Source organism: Dryobates pubescens, chromosome 1, assembly GCF_014839835.1.
Source record: "Dryobates pubescens isolate bDryPub1 chromosome 1, bDryPub1.pri, whole genome shotgun sequence".
In the NCBI taxonomy this organism is placed as follows: domain Eukaryota; kingdom Metazoa; phylum Chordata; class Aves; order Piciformes; family Picidae; genus Dryobates; species Dryobates pubescens.
The window spans coordinates 13,464-32,154 of NC_071612.1; the positions used below are offsets into that span (position 1 = coordinate 13,464).

Here is an 18,691-nt window from a genome sequence, read left to right on the forward strand (position 1 = left end):
TAGGCTGCAGCCCTGCGCTCCCGCGGGGCGGCACACGCCGCGGCACGGCTGCACTGCCGGCCATTACACACGGGGTGCCAGCCCTGAGCTCCCGCGGGGCGGCACACGCCGCGGCACGGCTGCACTGCCGGCCATTACACACGGGGTGCCAGCCCTGAGCTCCCGCGGGGCGGCACACGCCGCGGCACGGCTGCACTGCCGGCCATTACACACCGGGTGGCAGCACTGAGCTCCCGCGGGGCGGCACACGCCGCGGCACGGCTGCACTGCCGGCCATTACACACGGGGTGCCAGCCCTGAGCTCCCGCGGGGCGGCACACGCCGCGGCACGGCTGCACTGCCGGCCATTACACACGGGGTGCCAGCCCTGAGCTCCCGCGGGGCGGCACACGCCGCGGCACGGCTGCAGTGCCGGCCATTGCACACCGGGTGGCAGCACTGAGCTCTCGCGGGGCGGTGTACGCCGCGCCACGGCTGCAGTGCCGGTCATTGCACACCGGGTGGCAGCCCTGAGCACCTCCCTGGCCGTGGGCAGCCGCGGGGGGTCGCTTCCAAAGCTGCCTTACGCAGCACTCGCTCCCCTTCCTCCCTCTCCAGCTGCAAACCAGAGGTTTGGCTCCGCCTCGCCTCCCCCCAGTACTTACAGGTTTAAAGATTCTGCGGTCCCCTCCGAGAATTTTCAGCACTTTAGGGGGGTGCCCCCAGCCCTCGCTCACCTGCTCCTCTGCTGCTGCAGCCCCCTGCCCCACGTGGCAGAATCACTCCACCCACAACCCCCCACTCCCTTTGATTCAGCCCCAAAAGGCACAAAAGAAAGCAAACTGCCCAGCCAGCAGCTCCTTCCTTTCACAGCAATGACCATACATTGTGTCTTTGGCCAAGACTCTCAGCCCAAAGGCAGGCCTGGCCCCTGATGAACTGAATGCAAGTGAACCGTCTGACACCACCACAACCCTGTGAATATTGCAAGGGAGTAGTGCACGCAGTATGATAATTAGACAGTTAACTGCTGCTCAAGCTTTACACAAAGTATCCTATTCACTTTGGGATTCCACTTAACACAAAGTAAAAGTAAAAAAGCCCAGAGGGACAGCCAACTCTACCTCTGAACTGCATCAAGAAATACTGGAATGAAGGGGGCATTTCTTCTGCTATTAATAGACGAAGATAACATGAAAACTGATGGGCTAAAGCAACAGGGCAAGAGTAGAAGAAAGATTAGACAGAATGGAAGATACAAAGCTTCAACTACATCTATTTATCAGCGACTCCAATCAGATAACTTTCATTCCACAACTTTACTGGATTCAAACAAGCCAGTTGGTGAAGCGTCCTTGATTACAGGCGGTCGACGAGGAGACGTGCAGAAGGCGGAGGCGAGGGAAGTAGTTCTGAGCTGCGCTGCAGGCTGTCCTGCGGGTTCCCCTACCGGCTCCTCCCTGTACATCACCGCAGCAGGAGTGGTGTGAATTTTGTCTCAAACCAGCTCATAAGACAACCTCTGCTTTTTCCCTGCGTGCCTGCATGGGTTTTGCTTCGTCTTTCCCTCACGGTCGCTGTGGCATTCGGGTGCAGAGCAAGGCTCCGGACAGCCAAACCAAACACCTGTGCCGAGGAAAAGGAAGTGGAGAAACAGGCTGAGCCCGTGAGCTCCAAACGTTCACCGAACCCCAGCAAACGCCTGTTATCTGCTGGCTGCTGCCACCTCCTCCTTGCCCTGGTCCCGCTCATTGGAGGCCGTCTGGCAAAAGCATCTGTCCCCACTTTCCTTGGCATTCTTTGAATACCCAGATTGGAAACCCGAGAGGCAGTGTACTAATTGGAAAGCGTGTTCCGGCGTGCGTGTCTGGAGGCTGGGCACCGACGTCTCACTACCCTGTGAACTCAGCATGATGAACCAAAGCTCTTCAGCTTTTTCTGCGGGTGAAAACACAACAGGACAAACTCTGTCTCTCAGGTAACGAGGCACAAAACTCCTTAAGGGCTTTCTAGGCCTAGGGTAAACTATGGTGAAGAGAAAACACTGACATTTTGCAACCAACCAGAAGCACTTTTAGACCTGTTGCAAGAATATCTGTAAACACTGGATTCAAGCTGTGGGAGCAAACCCTGTGATGGACTCGGTATGGGAAAGGCGAGGAGTCTGAAGTGAACTTCTGAGCGTATGCCCTGTATTGAATTAAATCAATTAAAATCTTTACAGTAAACTATGGGGAAGTGTGACTTTGCTTTTGGAGAGCCTATCCCTAGAGATCATGGAGATAGGAAATGCTGAAGAAGGCTGAGGAAAGTAGTCACATTTAGTCAGTAGTCAGGAAAACTTCAACACCAGCAGTCAGGTCCCAGGCAAATGCAGGTTGTTTTTTCTCACAAGTTTAGACCTAAGAGGCGTATAAAAAAAGCTGACAGATGTAATCATACTGTGTGAGATACTGAAATGTAAGACGGCAAGAAAGAACGGAGAGGCCGGGTTGTCCTGAGGAGTAGGTGCTACTATACCTTGAGTGATGGAGAGACACATGTGCTCTGGAGAGCCTCGAGCTTCCAGGTTCCCTGAACGATTTGCTCTTCACGTGCCAAGTGTGTTTTTCAAGTGGAATAAACTGCAGCATCTGGATTGAGTCTCGGTCCCAGTCTATGGCAGCACAGAGGTTCCCGGGATATCCACCTGTTTAGGTAAATGAGGGGCCTCTAGAAAAATGAGCAGTGCTAAAAAAGGAAACAGAAATGAAAAGGAGAATTTTAAGAGATGAAATTTTTAAAGGTGTAATGGAACTTCTGCAAAGCTTGTGACAAGAAATAAAATCACCTTACTGATAAAAAGCAGAGTAAGGAAACTCCCCACATCCAAATCTTCTTCGCAAAGGCAGCTCTGTAGCCGTGCAAGGAAGAGGTGAATATCATGAGCTCCGAACCTTTCGTGTTGAATCAAGCCAAGACTGAAAAAAGGTTCAGAGCACAAGCTCGTGAAAGGCATGAAACCAATCACGAGCCCTTGGCCCCTGCCCATCGGAATCGGTATGTCTGCCAGAGTCTGCAGAGCTGACAGGTGATGGAGGGCTAAGAGGACAACCCAAAGGAGAGAAGACCACAGCAGAAAAATTAAATGAGTTCTTCAGATTGAAACCACTGCAGAGTTTAGGAAGGTTCCCACACAGTGGCTGTATCCTTAGCCAAAGATGACCTGTTGGAACTCTCTTAAATGAAAGCGTCAACAGAAGTGATTTTAGAGCAGAGAGATCCACGGATAGCAACAAACTGCCAAGGCAAGACGGCATAAACTCAGGGCTTCTTCAAAAAAACTCAGCTAGGACCTTGTCACTTGATCACAGGTCTTTCTGACGGTCCTGTTGCAGTCAGCTCCGGGGTGAGAAGAGCAAGCTAGCAAATGTCAGGTCATTTTCCTCCAAAGGACCCCGAGACAAATTCAGGAGGGGGAAACGTGGGGAAGAAGTAGAAAATGAAGCAGCTGCACGTCTGATGCTTTACAGGTGGCTTAGTGGAACTAAAGTCACAGACGGATGTAGAGATAAATACCAAAGCAGGAACACAACTTCATTGTATTAAGCAGTCAGAAAGAATCCATTCATGTGTCGACAAGGGATTCTACAAACGGCTGAAATGAGGCCGACAGTCGTGGCTTCTCAACACAAACGTCCGCCCCTGGATGTACAGCTCCCTGAGAGACGGTGCATTAACACAGGCCTGAAGGACAGCAAACAACGGGAGGAGAAAAAGATGGCTTTGAGCAGCAAAAGCCCCACAAGTTTTGAAAGGTGGCAAAAGCTCCTCGCACAACCGTCTGGGCGGTATAAAGGCAGAGGCAACACAGACAAGGCTATGCAGATGGGAAAAGGACAAATGGAAACAGTGAAACCTCTACACTAGGTATCCTGAACCCAGGAAAGGCACTTGGAGATCCACTGGATACCCCTAAGGAAATGCCAGCTCAGTGACAAACAAAACCAAACCCATCGACCACAGGCAAAGCCCTAGGGATGATCGGGGCAGAAAATCAGAACACGGAAGTCAAGTCCTTCACAGAGCAAAGTCATTATCAGAGCCTTAGGTGAAATTATAGTGCAGTGGGTTTAATTTGGGGGTTTTCCTTTAACGTAGGACTAAACCTCGGGATGCATTGTTACAGCTTACTTTGGATGCCGACAGCAGAAGCGAGTTCGAGAACAAGTCAAGAAGGTCAATGGAAACTCATAGAGGGCTGTAACACACTGACATACAAGCTCCGCTTTAGGAAGTCCCCTAAGCCACACAAAGCTGATGAAGTACCCTGGGGAGTATGCTGGTCTGCACCTGCCGGTTTGGTCTCCACTTGAAACCGGCAAGGCCCAACGCTCGACCGAAAGGAAGGAAGATAGGGCTGGGCTTGGGCCTTTGGTCTAATCCTCAACAGCCACCAGTGACACCACAATGCTGAGAAATGCCATTTCCCCAACAGATGGAGTCACCTGTCAGACAGCGAAAAGCAGTCTCGGGGACAGGAGGCTCTTGGCAACAACCAGGCTGTTCTTCTGACCCGAGTGCCACAGAAGGCTGTAAGAGTAGGTCACCTTGAGGGCCATCGCACGGACTGTAGAGGACATTCAGGTGCTCATGCCCGACACAAAAGATGTGTGAAAAGCAGGTGTTGCATCACTAACCTAACCGCCCTCTGTGACCAGGGGACCTTGCTCCCAATCCCACCGTCGGGTGGGAAAGTTTTCCTGCTGCTCGCTGTAAGGCAGGACTTTAATGCTTTCCCTAGCAAGTGTCTCTGAAAAGAAGATGGGGAATGAGAGTTGAAGGAGTAAGGAGGTGATGAAGAAGAGGGACTGCAGCAGAAGCCCCCTCACCAGCTGAAGTCCTTTTCCCCTGCCCATGTGCTCTGTGGACTAAGAAGAGTTCCCTTCTTTTGGTGTGAAAGCACTGGGTTCAATGAAAGAGCTGGCCCCTCCTGAAGGGCAAGTATGAACAGAGCTCTCCAAGTACCACACTTCAGAGCCTCCTACGTACCAGCACTAAGACAATTGTTCATGTAGACTACTGGCCACTCGCTTCAACAAACTCCATAGAATTGGCTCTCACCGACTCTCCAGAAGACACTGCTGCACTAGCTGGGCTGCCTGACTGTCTCAGTTCAAATGGCTTAGGGCCTCACAGAGGGTACCACAAGAACTGAGTCTACTGCAACCTTTGCAGCTTCAGCTCCCCTTCTCTGCTACTTCTCTTTTCAGCTCTATGTTTCTCAACAGGATTGCTGGATAGCAGAACAGGATGGATGACTGGGCCCCAAGAGCGGTGGGGAACAGAGGTAAACCCAGCCGGCGGGCGGCCGGGCACAAGCGGTGTTCCCCAGGACATGGAGGTGATAGAGGGTGTCCAGAGAAGGGCAACAAAGCTGGTGAAGGGTCTGGATAACAAGTCTTAGGAGGAGTGGCAGAAGGAACTGGGATTGTTTCATCTGCAGAAGAGGAAGCTGAGGGAATTGTGGTGTGGGCTGGCTTCAGCTCTCAGCTATTTCCCTGTTGAACAAGGACAGCTTGTACTCACAGAAGGCACTGGCTGCCTGGGTTCAAGGTTCCTGGAGAGCTCAGGCTGTCTCTCTTCATTAGTGAGGTCATCCTGTCACCTAGGCAGAGAGAAGAAAACGCAGCTGTGAAATCAGACCGCTGGAATCATGAGACTCGTGCTGTGTGAGACCCCAGGAGAATCCAAACCTAACCTTGTAGCTGGCCTTAGAGCTCCTCCTCGGAAAACTACCGCTGCCAGGCCCCACACACCCAACATCCTCAGTCAGCAAACTGGACGTAAAAGCTGAAAAGGGTCAACAGAAATTGTACTCGGACAGCTCAGGAAGATCCTGCCAGTCTGAACACACCAGACCTGGAATGCGCAAAGAAACTCTGTTAACAGCTGTCTGGGTGTCTGTTCATAGCTTTTAGAGTCACAGAGCAGAACCAATGCCCAAGAGGTTTTCACTGCATTCCCAGGGCACTTGAAGGATTGCTCTGGCTGGAGTTCAGACCTAGAAATTCCCATCAAAATCTTTGCAGCACGGCAAGGAAAATAAAACAACCAACAAACCACAGACTGCTTTATAGTATCAAGCAGGCACTTGAAATCCTACAGACCCAACACACAACAGGGACTCCATAGAGACCCCAAAACCTCACTGAGAACCCCCCAACTCCTTCAGGACCCCCACAGATTCCCCAATTTAGATGCCGCAAAACCCCTTTTGATGCACCCAAACCCCCCGTCTGATACACCCAGCTCCGGTTTAGGTAGCCCCAGACGCTTCCAATGTCCCCAGACCCGCTGGTACACCAGCCCAGAACCCCCTAACGCTATCCCAGACCCTTTCAGGGGGCTCCAGACCCCTTCCAGATGCCCACAAAACCCCTTCACACGCCCAAAGAAACCCTTACCTGCCTCCAAACCCCATTCGGAGGCCGCTCAGACCCCTTAGCAGCGGGCGGCAGCAACCAAGTCTGTTGCTCTCACCAATTAAACCCTTTGGTGCTTTCAGCTCTCTGACCCTGTGTCAGTGCAAGTCCTTGCTGGGGCACCGCAAACAGAAAGAGACAAACCTTCCTTCTGTCCAGTGGTTCCAGGAAGAGTCCTGGCACTCTTAAGCAGGCAGCATGGGGGTGGCAGCCGTGAGGTGACCCCAGATCCCCCTAACACTGCCCCAGACCCTTTCAGGGGGCTCCACAAAACTCCTTCAGATGCCAAAGAAAACCTCTAATAAATTAAACCCTTTGGTGCTTTCAGCTCTCTGACCCTGTGTCAGTGCAAGTCCTTGTCGGCCTGCACCTTTGTCCTGATCCAGCTGGGGAGAGAACTGCCAGGAACACAGCTTCGCTGCTCCGCCTGCGGCACGCCCGGTGCCGAGGGCAGCCTCGGCCTCGGCCTGCCTGGGAGGAACGCGGCCCCCGTCACAATCTCCCGGGGTCGGGGGACAAACAAAAGCCTTCCACAAAGGAAACAAGGGAAGTCTCTTGGCCACTCTTCATGTGCCAAGTGTATTTTTCAAGGGAACCAACCTGCAGCATCTGGATTGAGTTTCAGTCCCAGTGCCTGGCGGCACAGAGGTTCCTGGGATATCCCGATACGTCCAAGCCACAGGACGTTGCCTTTCGATCCCCGGTCTGATGGTTTGCAGCACAGCCATCACATCACTCCTCTCGAGTGCTTGGAACTGACAATTCATGCACGAGAAGAAGAGCGAAACAAGAACAGAGAATCAGCCAGGCTGGAAAAGACCTTTGATCGTCACCGGGCCCGGCAAGAGGACACGGTCTCACGCTGCACCAGGGCAGGTTTAGGCTAGAGGTTAGGAAGAGGTTCTGCACAGAGAGAGTGATTGCCCATTGGGATGGGCTGCCCGGGGAGGTGGTGGACTCACCATCATTGGAGGTGTTCAGGAGGAGACTTGATAGGGTGCTTGGTTGCATGGGTTAGTTGATTAGGTGGCGGTGGACTCGATGATCTTGAAGGGCTCTGCCAACCTGGTCTATTCTATTCTACTCCATTCCAACACCATCTAATCAACTAAACCACGGCACTGGGTGCCTCATCCAGTCTCTTTCTAAACACTTCCAGTGACGGCGACTCCACCACCTCCCTGGGCAGCACATTCCAAAGGCCAATCTCTCTTTCAACCTGGTCTATTCTATTCTCTTCTATGAAGAACTTCTTCCTAACATCCAGCCTAAACCTCCCCTGGCACAGCTGGAGACTGTGTCCTCTTGTTCTGGTGCTGCTTGCCTGGGGGAAGAGACCAACCCCCACCTGGCTACTACCTCCCTTCAGGGAGACGTAGAGAGCAAGGTGGTCTCCCCTGAGCCTCCTCTTCTCCAGGCTAAGCAACCCCAGCTCCCTCAGCCCCTCCTCACAGGCCTGTGCTCCAAACCCCTCCCCAGCTTTGTTGCCCTTCTCTGGACACCTTCCAGCAACTCAGCACCTTGCTTAAACTGAGGGGCCCAGAACTGGACACAGGACTCAAGGCGTGCCCTAACCAGTGCCGAGTGCAGGGGCAGAATCACTTCCCTGCTCCTGCTGGCCACACTGTTCCTGATATCGGCCAGGATGCCAGTGGCCTTTTTGACCAGTCTGCTGGTCACCACCAGAAGACAGCGGGTCAGTATTCAAGGACCACCTCCTCTGTGTCCGGGAGCAATGGATACCAACAAAGGGAAAAGCAGGAAAGAATGCTAGCAGGCCTGCCTGGATGAGCAAGGAGCTGCTGGACACACTAGCACTTAAAAGGAAACTCTACAGGAAGTGGAGGAGAAGGACAGCTAGAACGGGGGGGTGTAAGGAAGCTGCCCGAGCAGCCAGAGACCTGGGCAGGAAAGCCAAAGCACAGTTAGAATTGAATCTAGCCAGGGAGGTCAAAGGGAACACACAGCACCCAAAGAGTGGCTGTCAATGGGTCCGTGTCCCAGGGGAGGCCAGGGACAAGCGCAGTCCCTTAGGGGTCAGCCCTGGGATCAGGCTTCTTCAACATCTTTGTGGGTGCCATGGACAGCGGCATCGAGTGCACCCTCAGCAAGTTTGCCGATGACACTGAGCTGTGTGGTGCAGCAGACAGCTGGAGGGAAGGGATGCCACCCAGAGGGACCTCGACAGGCTGGAGAGGTGGGCACAAGCCAACCTCAGGTGGTTCAACGAGACTAAGTGCAGGGTCCTGCATCTGGGTCGAGGCAATCCCAGGCACCAACACAAGCTGGGCAGGGACTGGCTGGAAAGCAGCCCTGAGGAGAGGGACTTGGGAGTGCTGGTGGACGAGAAGCTCAACAAGAGCTCTCAATGTGCACTTGCAGCCCAGAAAGCCAACCAGATCATGGGCTGCATCAAGACAAGCGCGGCTAGCAGGTCAAGGGAGGTGATTTTCCCCCTCTACTCAGCTCTGCTTAGACCCACCTGGAGTACTGCCTCCAGTTCCGGAGCCCCTATTACAAGAGGGACACAGACATGCTGGAAGGTGTCCAGAGAAGGGCCACGAGGACGAGCAGAGGGCTGGAGCACCTCTCCTGTGAGGACAGACTGAAAGAGTTGGGGCTGTTCAGTCTGGGGAAGAGAGGCTCCGAGGTGACCTTATGGGGGCCTTCCAGTACCCGAAGGGGGCCTACAAGAAGGCTGGGGAGGGGCCTCTTAAGGTATCAGGTAGTGATAGGACTAGGAGGAATGGACTGAAGCTGGAGGTGGGGAGGTTCAGGCTGGACGTGAGGAAGAAGTTCTTCCCCATGAGAGCGGTGAAGCCCTGGAATGGGTTGTCCGGGGAGGTGGTTGGGGCCCCGTCCCTGGAGGTGTTTAAGCCCAGGCTGGAGGAGGCTCTGGCCAGCCTGATCTAGTGTGAGGTTTCAAGCACTGGCCCTTGACATGCGCACCCCTTACCCTCGCACCCAGCAGAAGGCTCTCTGGCGGAACACTCCTGTGGATGACTCCCAGCTGCTCGACAGCACTGGTGGCCAGCACAGATCCAGGCCTGTCAAACTGTGTCTCCTCTTCTGAGAAGGTCGCTCTCTTCATTAGTGAGGTCATCCTGTCAGCCAAGCAGAGAGAAGAAAACGCAGCTGTGGAATCAGACCGCTGGAATCCTCAGCCTCGTGCTGTGTGAGACCCCAGGAGAATCCACACCTAACCTTGCAGCTGGCCTTAGAGCTCCTCTTTGGAAAACTCTCGCTGCCAGGCCCCACACACCCAACATCCTCTGTCAGCAAACAGCTTACTTCCCAGTAAGAGCTCCATGATGAGGTCAAGATTTCTTTTACCCTGAAAGCTGTAAAACGTTTTCACTACCCAGGCTCCCTCTGCTTCAACCAAAAGCTCTCCTGCTCAGATGGGCTACCTAAAGTTTATTTCAGTAGTACTTAGTACTAAAGGACAATTTAAACACTTCAACAAGGAGCATGGGATTATATCCCCAGTCCTACAATCTATTGCCATCTTCTTTAGCCAACAAACTGCTTCCCACCCTCTCCTCAGCAATCATGTTGTTTGTAATGGGGAAGGGTCTGGAGAACAGGGCTGAGGAGCAGCTGAGGGCGCTGGGCTGTTTAGTCTGGAGAAAAGGAGGCTGAAGGGAGACCTCATTGCTCTCTGCAGCTCCCCAAAAGGAATCACAGGAGGGGTGGGGTTGGAAGGGACTTCCAAGGTCATCTAGTCCAAGCCCCTACAGCGAGCAGGGACATCCTCCACACACAACAGTTTCAATTGCACAAATAGCCTGGTTCTAGCCTTTCAAAACTTTGGGGTTTATATTCTTGAGTGAGTTTTTCCACCCAGACTTGGGCAGCTGGGTAGAAGGCAGAAAGGAGCACGGGGAGCACATCCTAAGATTGTACAGGGGAGGATTCAGAATGCTACACTAGTCAGAAAAGGCACGCTCTGACTGGCTCTGAGCTCGGTCATCTGAAGTAAAACGTTGCTCAAGTGTTGGACTTAGCTGCAAGCAGGGAGAGTGCTTAAAGCCTCACAGAGGAATCAACAGCTACAGATTAGATCATTTTCAGGATGTGAAAAGTATGCTGTCTGCATGCTTCAAAGCAGAGTCTACTGACTTAGATGACCACAACCCTCCCAGGGACTGCTTCCTCAGATGCTTACCTGGGCTGAGACAAGCATTACCTTCATCTCTCCTCTCTCTCTTCAGCAGCACATTTTGCCAGGCTCCCTATCCTGACCTGCTGCCATATAAAGCAGGCCACAGTAGTTGTGATCAAGATAAGCCTGGAAGAAGAAAAAGGGCAAAAAATGCAGATAAATGGGGGGAATGAGGGGGGAAAAAGCTAAGCTAAGAAGAACCAGCACTCCTCAGCCATGATGAGGGAAGGACAGAGGACCGGTTTTGAAGGTAGGAAGGCCTTTTGGGCAGCATTTGCACTGCCAGCTGCATGTCTGTTATGGGCTGGGTGGCACAGAGGAATTGCACTGAGTCACTGCAAAAGACACTACAATAAATGTGCTTAGATGGAGGCTTCTGCAATCAAAGCTACAGGAATCGACAAAGGCCACGGCTTGCTCACTTGTTTCTTTACCTGAAAAGTTTCTCATTTTGTTCTAATTCCCCAAAGCTTTTCCCTGCATTCCCAGGGCAATCAGAGCCTTGCTCTGGCTGTACTTAATACCTAGAGATTCCCATCAAAATCTCTTTAGTACAAGAAGAAGAAAAAACACAAATGTCCTCTTGTTCTGGTACTGGCCGCCTGGGAGAAGAGACCAACATCCGTCTGTCTACAACCTCCCTTCAGGTAGTTGTAGAGAGCAATAAGGTCACCCCTGAGCCTCCTCTTCTCCAGGCTAAGCAACCTCAGCTCCCTCAGCCTCTCCTCGTAGGGCTTATGTTCCAAACCCCTCCCCAACTTTGATGCCCTTTTCTGGACTCGTTCCAGGAAGTCAACCTCCTTCTTAAACTGAGGGGCCCAGAACTGGACACAGGACTCGAGGTGCGGCCTAACCAGTGCAGTGTACAGGGGCAGAATGACCTCCCTGCTCCTGCTGGCTACACTGTTCCTGATGCAGGCCAGGATGCCACTGGCCCTCCTGGCTGCCTGGGCACACTGCAGGCTCATGTTCAGTCTACCGTCGACCAGCACCCCCAGGTCCCTCTCAGCCTGACTGCTCTCCAGCCACTCTGACCCCAGCCTGTAGCTCTGCATGGGGTTGCTGTGGCCAATGTGACCAACAACCAAACCACAAACTAATTTCTATTGTTAAGTAGGAACTCCATGTCCGGCACAGCCCTGAGGCCACTCGCCAGCTAGCAAACAAGCACAAATCCAAACCCAAACCCACATCGAGACACCCCCAGCTCCAGGATTACTGGCAGGTACTGGGAGGTATTGGGAGGCTGTGGAAGGACTCTGAGGGGGAACTGGGGTCTCAGGAGGGCAGTGGGGGTTACTGGGAGGTATCCGAGGGGTTCTAGTCATCTCCAGTTGTCTCTCTTACAGTTGTGTCCCAGGGCTCCAGCAATGCCTCCACTTGGTCCAGGTATGTCTCCCAGTGCCTCCTGGTCCCTACCAGTCTCCTCCCATACTGGGATAGGAGTAGAAGGGATTGGGAGGGACTGGGAGGAGAGGATACCACAAGAACTGAGTCTACTGCAACCCTTGCAGCTTCAACTTCCCTTCTCTGCTACTTCTCTTTTCAGCTCTATGTTTCTCAACAGGATTGCTGGATAGCAGAACAGGATGGATGACTGGGCCCCAAGAGCGGTGGGGAACAGAGGTAAACCCAGCCGGCGGGCGGCCGGGCACAAGCGGTGTTCCCCAGGACATGGAGGTGATAGAGGGTGTCCAGAGAAGGGCAACAAAGCTGGTGAAGGGTCTGGATAACAAGTCTTAGGAGGCGTGGCGGAAGGAACTGGGATTGTTTCATCTGCAGAAGAGGAAGCTGAGGGAATTATGGTGTGGGCTGGCTTCAGCTCTCAGCTATTTCCCTGTTGAACAAGGACAGCTTGTACTCACAGAAGGCACTGGCTGCCTGGGTTCAAGGTTCCTGGAGAGCTCAGGTCTCTGAGCCTTCTGAACAGCTCTGCTTAGCCCAAAATCAGACAGTTTCACGTGACCCTGGGGAAAAATCAAATAAAAGAATTCAGAAAGATTGTGCTTGAAGAATAGAAGAGGTTTAACAGCGGCACAGCCTTCTGAGCCCACGGCAGACTTGCACAGAGCTACTGCGAGCACCACTCTGCACGGCCTCAGCTGCAGACTGCGGGGTTTCAAGCACAGGCACCCCAGGAGAATCCAAACCTAACCTTGCAGCTGGCCTTAGAGCTCCTCTTCGGAAAACTCTCGCTGCCAGGCCCCACAAACCAACATCCTCTGTCAGCAAGCTGGATGCAAGAGCTGAAAAGTGTCAACAGAAACTGTAATTGGACGGCCCAGGAAGATCCTGCCAGTCTGAACGCACCAGACCTGGAACGCACAAAGAAACTCTGTTAGAAACTCGGGGGGTGTGTGTTCATAGCTTTAGGAGTAACAAAGCAGAACCAATTCCCAAAAGGTTTTCCCTGCATTCCCAGGGCAATTAGAGCCTTGCTCTGGCTATATTTAATACCTAGAAAGTTTCATCAAAATCTTTGCAGCACAACTAGAAGGAAAAAAAAAAAAACCAACACCCAACCAAACCACAAACGAATTTATATTGTTAAGTAGGAACTCGAAATCCTACAGGAATTGTTTTTTTATGACAAATTATTCCTTTTCTTTTTTCCTTCTTTTGGTGTCATCCCACCTAGCACACACTCACCACCTAACTGAATGTCACAGTTGTGACTCAAAGCCAAGCAAGACAAAGTGTATCAAGGGAAAAAAAAAACATAGAGAGAAAGCTAAAGAATTCTCCTCCCCTTCACTTCTCCCCTTGAGAGATCCAAAACTATAGTAAGGCAGGCCTGAATTTCATGAGCCCTGGGATTCGGATGAGCTCGGGAAATCATTTGGTTTGCACTCCGTGGGTCTTGTGGTCAGTTGTAGAACGACCTCCTTGCAACGTGAACTACAGGCTTCTGAAACTGGAGCCTCCCTCCCTCTGATACTTCCACGACCTTGTGTCCAAACCCTAATTACACGTAAATTAAATTGTCCACAGCTTTTACCACAGGTCAGTCTTAGCACCTGAGTTTCAGAGCCTAGATGAGTCTTACTGCTGTCTGAGCTCAGGAAAACATGCCAAGCTGCTGGCTAACTGCGGACATCACATCGATAGGACGGCATCGGCCCAACTTTAGATTTCAAACAGGCAGCACCTGTCTGAGCGCTGGAATCACGTAAGCGTGCCCAGGCAGATCACACAAGCAGGCTCCCTGTCCGGCACAGCCCTGAGGGCACTCGGCAGCTAGCAAACAAGCATCACACCGCCGCTCCCGGCACCCAGACGATGTGGGGGGAAGAGAACACACGACAGCTTCAATTGCACAAATAACCTGGTTCTAGCCTTTTAAAACTTTGGGGTTTATATTCTTGAGTGACTTTTTCCACCCAGACTTGGGCAGCTGGGTAGAAGGCAGAAAGGAGCACGGGGAGCACATCCTAAGATTGTACAGGGGAGGATTCAGAATGCTACACTAGTCAGAAAAGGCACGCTCTGACTGGCTCTGAGCTCCGTCATCTGAAGTAAAACGTTGCTCAAGTGTTGGACTTAGCTGCAAGCAGGGAGAGTGCTTAAAGCCTCACAGAGGAATCAACAGCTACAGATTAGATCATTTTCAGGATGTGAAAAGTATGCTGTCTGCATGCTTCAAAGCAGAGTCTACTGACTGAGATGACCACAACCCTCCCAGGGACTGCTTCCTCAGATGCTTACCTGGGCTGAGACAAGCATTACCTTCATCTCTCCTCTCTCTCTTCAGCAGCACATTTTGCCAGGCTCCCTATCCTGACCTGCTGCCATATAAAGCAGGCCACAGTAGTTGTGATCAAGATAAGCCTGGAAGAAGAAAAAGGGCAAAAAATGCAGATAAATGGGGGGAATGAGGGGGGAAAAAGCTAAGCTAAGAAGAACCAGCACTCCTCAGCCATGATGAGGGAAGGACAGAGGACCGGTTTTGAAGGTAGGAAGGCCTTTTGGGCAGCATTTGCACTGCCAGCTGCATGTCTGTTATGGGCTGGGTGGCACAGAGGAATTGCACTGAGTCACTGCAAAAGACACTACAATAAATGTGCTTAGATGGAGGCTTCTGCAATCAAAGCTACAGGAATCGACAAAGGCCACGGCTTGCTCACTTGTTTCTTTACCTGAAAAGTTTCTCATTTTGTTCTAATTCCCCAAAGCTTTTCCCTGCATTCCCAGGGCAATCAGAGCCTTGCTCTGGCTGTACTTAATACCTAGAGATTCCCATCAAAATCTTTGCAGCACAACAAGAAGAAAAAACACAAATACCAACAACCAAACCACAAACTAATTTCTATTGTTAAGTAGGAACTCCATGTCCGGCACAGCCCTGAGGGCACTCGCCAGCTAGCAAACAAGCACAAATCCAAACCCAAACCCAAACCCACCCCGAGACACCCCCAGCTCCCACGGGAGCCTGCAGAGACCTCCCAAAGGGTCCTTCGGAGGTGCCCGGCTGTCTGTACACGACCCTTGAGCCTTTCAGATGACCCCACGAGCACGTTAGATATCCCCAGACCCTTTTAGGTGCCCCCAGACCTCCTCTGGCACCCCCAAAAGCCGTGCGGATGCCCCCAGCTCACCTCCAGACGCCGGGAGGAACACACCCGGGAGTGCCGGGCGGGCAGCGAGACCGGAAGCCGCACTACAGGCTCCCCGATGCGCCGGGACCCCATCCCCCGCCGAAGGCTGGCGGCTCACAGGCACGCCGGGCACAGAAGGACGTCAGGAGCCGAGGCGAGGGCTGTCCGTGACCGCTCCTGTGCTAAAGGCGCACACGGCGGCACCCCCGTGAGCGCCAGGAAACACGCCACAGGCGGCCAGGAGCGCGCCTGCGCGGGACCGGCCCCGCTGCGGCGCATGCGCGGTATCCATGGCGACGAGCGGGACGCTCCCACAGGGGCGCGAACAGCGCCTGGCTAGGGCGCATGCGCTGTATCCATAGCGACGACCGGGACGCTACCACGGGGGGGGGCCCGAACAGAGCCTGGCTAGGGCGCATGCGCTGTATCCATAGCGACGAGCGGGACGCTACAACGGGGGGGGCCGAACAGAGCCTGGCTAGGGCGCATGCGCTGTATCCATAGCGACGAGCAAGACGCTACCGCTCGCGCGCGAACAGTGTCTGGTTAGGGCGCATGCGCCGAATCCATAGCGACGAGCGAGACGCTACCACTCTCGCGAGAACAGAGCCTGGCTAGGGCGCATGCGCTGTATCCATAGCGACGCTCGAGTCACTCTCTCCGCCCTCCCCTTTTCCCCTAAGAATTTTCAAGCATTTCAAGCATTCAGCGCAGTTAGGCTGCAGCCCTGAGCTCCCGCGGGGCGGCACACGCCGCGGCACGGCTGCACTGCCGGCCATTACACACGGGGTGCCAGCCCTGAGCTCCCGCGGGGCGGCACACGCCGCGGCACGGCTGCACTGCCGGCCATTACACACGGGGTGCCAGCCCTGAGCTCCCGCGGGGCGGCACACGCCGCGGCACGGCTGCACTGCCGGCCATTACACACGGGGTGCCAGCCCTGAGCTCCCGCGGGGCGGCACACGCCGCGGCACGGCTGCACTGCCGGCCATTACACACGGGGTGCCAGCCCTGAGCTCCCGCGGGGCGGCACACGCCGCGGCACGGCTGCACTGCCGGCCATTACACACGGGGTGCCAGCCCTGAGCTCCCGCGGGGCGGCACACGCCGCGGCACGGCTGCAGTGCCGGCCATTGCACACCGGGTGGCAGCACTGAGCTCTCGCGGGGCGGTGTACGCCGCGCCACGGCTGCAGTGCCGGTCATTGCACACCGGGTGGCAGCCCTGAGCACCTCCCTGGCCGTGGGCAGCCGCGGGGGGTCGCTTCCAAAGCTGCCTTACGCAGCACTCGCTCCCCTTCCTCCCTCTCCAGCTGCAAACCAGAGGTTTGGCTCCGCCTCGCCTCCCCCCAGTACTTACAGGTTTAAAGATTCTGCGGTCCCCTCCGAGAATTTTCAGCACTTTAGGGGGGTGCCCCCAGCCCTCGCTCACCTGCTCCTCTGCTGCTGCAGCCCCCTGCCCCACGTGGCAGAATCACTCCACCCACAACCCCCCACTCCCTTTGATTCAGCCCCAAAAGGCACAAAAGAAAGCAAACTGCCCAGCCAGCAGCTCCTTCCTTTCACAGCAATGACCGTACATTGTGTCTTTGGCCAAGACTCTCAGCCCAAAGGCAGGCCTGGCCCCTGATGAACTGAATGCAAGTGAACCGTCTGACACCACCACAACCCTGTGAATATTGCAAGGGAGTAGTGCACGCAGTATGATAATTAGACAGTTAACTGCTGCTCAAGCTTTACACAAAGTATCCTATTCACTTTGGGATTCCACTTAACACAAAGTAAAAGTAAAAAAGCCCAGAGGGACAGCCAACTCTACCTCTGAACTGCATCAAGAAATACTGGAATGAAGGGGGCATTTCTTCTGCTATTAATAGACGAAGATAACATGAAAACTGATGGGCTAAAGCAACAGGGCAAGAGTAGAAGAAAGATTAGACAGAATGGAAGATACAAAGCTTCAACTACATCTATTTATCAGCGACTCCAATCAGATAACTTTCATTCCACAACTTTACTGGATTCAAACAAGCCAGTTGGTGAAGCGTCCTTGATTACAGGCGGTCGACGAGGAGACGTGCAGAAGGCGGAGGCGAGGGAAGTAGTTCTGAGCTGCGCTGCAGGCTGTCCTGCGGGTTCCCCTACCGGCTCCTCCCTGTACATCACCGCAGCAGGAGTGGTGTGAATTTTGTCTCAAACCAGCTCATAAGACAACCTCTGCTTTTTCCCTGCGTGCCTGCATGGGTTTTGCTTCGTCTTTCCCTCACGGTCGCTGTGGCATTCGGGTGCAGAGCAAGGCTCCGGACAGCCAAACCAAACACCTGTGCCGAGGAAAAGGAAGTGGAGAAACAGGCTGAGCCCGTGAGCTCCAAACGTTCACCGAACCCCAGCAAACGCCTGTTATCTGCTGGCTGCTGCCACCTCCTCCTTGCCCTGGTCCCGCTCATTGGAGGCCGTCTGGCAAAAGCATCTGTCCCCACTTTCCTTGGCATTCTTTGAATACCCAGATTGGAAACCCGAGAGGCAGTGTACTAATTGGAAAGCGTGTTCCGGCGTGCGTGTCTGGAGGCTGGGCACCGACGTCTCACTACCCTGTGAACTCAGCATGATGAACCAAAGCTCTTCAGCTTTTTCTGCGGGTGAAAACACAACAGGACAAACTCTGTCTCTCAGGTAACGAGGCACAAAACTCCTTAAGGGCTTTCTAGGCCTAGGGTAAACTATGGTGAAGAGAAAACACTGACATTTTGCAACCAACCAGAAGCACTTTTAGACCTGTTGCAAGAATATCTGTAAACACTGGATTCAAGCTGTGGGAGCAAACCCTGTGATGGACTCGGTATGGGAAAGGCGAGGAGTCTGAAGTGAACTTCTGAGCGTATGCCCTGTATTGAATTAAATCAATTAAAATCTTTACAGTAAACTATGGGGAAGTGTGACTTTGCTTTTGGAGAGCCTATCCCTAGAGATCATGGAGATAGGAAATGCTGAAGAAGGCTGAGGAAAGTAGTCACATTTAGTCAGTAGTCAGGAAAACTTCAACACCAGCAGTCAGGTCCCAGGCAAATGCAGGTTGTTTTTTCTCACAAGTTTAGACCTAAGAGGCGTATAAAAAAAGCTGACAGATGTAATCATACTGTGTGAGATACTGAAATGTAAGACGGCAAGAAAGAACGGAGAGGCCGGGTTGTCCTGAGGAGTAGGTGCTACTATACCTTGAGTGATGGAGAGACACATGTGCTCTGGAGAGCCTCGAGCTTCCAGGTTCCCTGAACGATTTGCTCTTCACGTGCCAAGTGTGTTTTTCAAGTGGAATAAACTGCAGCATCTGGATTGAGTCTCGGTCCCAGTCTATGGCAGCACAGAGGTTCCGAGGATATCCCGATACGTCCAATCCACATGACATTGTCTTTCAGTCCCTGCCATCTAATCAACTAAACCATGGCACTAAGTGCCTCATCCAGTCTCTTTTTAGTCCCTTCCAGTGAC

The 18,691-nt window shown here is 53.2% G+C and overlaps 1 long non-coding RNA gene across 1 annotated transcript; it reads right to left on the reverse strand.

The window, feature by feature from the left end:
- Nucleotides 1–12,175: 12,175 nt before the first annotated feature.
- LOC128899889 (uncharacterized) lies at nucleotides 12,176–14,704 on the reverse strand. The gene is made up of 3 exons (XR_008463168.1): nucleotides 14,314–14,704; nucleotides 12,764–12,923; nucleotides 12,176–12,575 (listed from the first exon to the last, which is right to left on the reverse strand). It is a non-coding gene; the product is annotated as an uncharacterized LOC128899889 (long non-coding RNA).
- Between the last annotated feature and the right edge of the window lie 3,987 nt (nucleotides 14,705–18,691).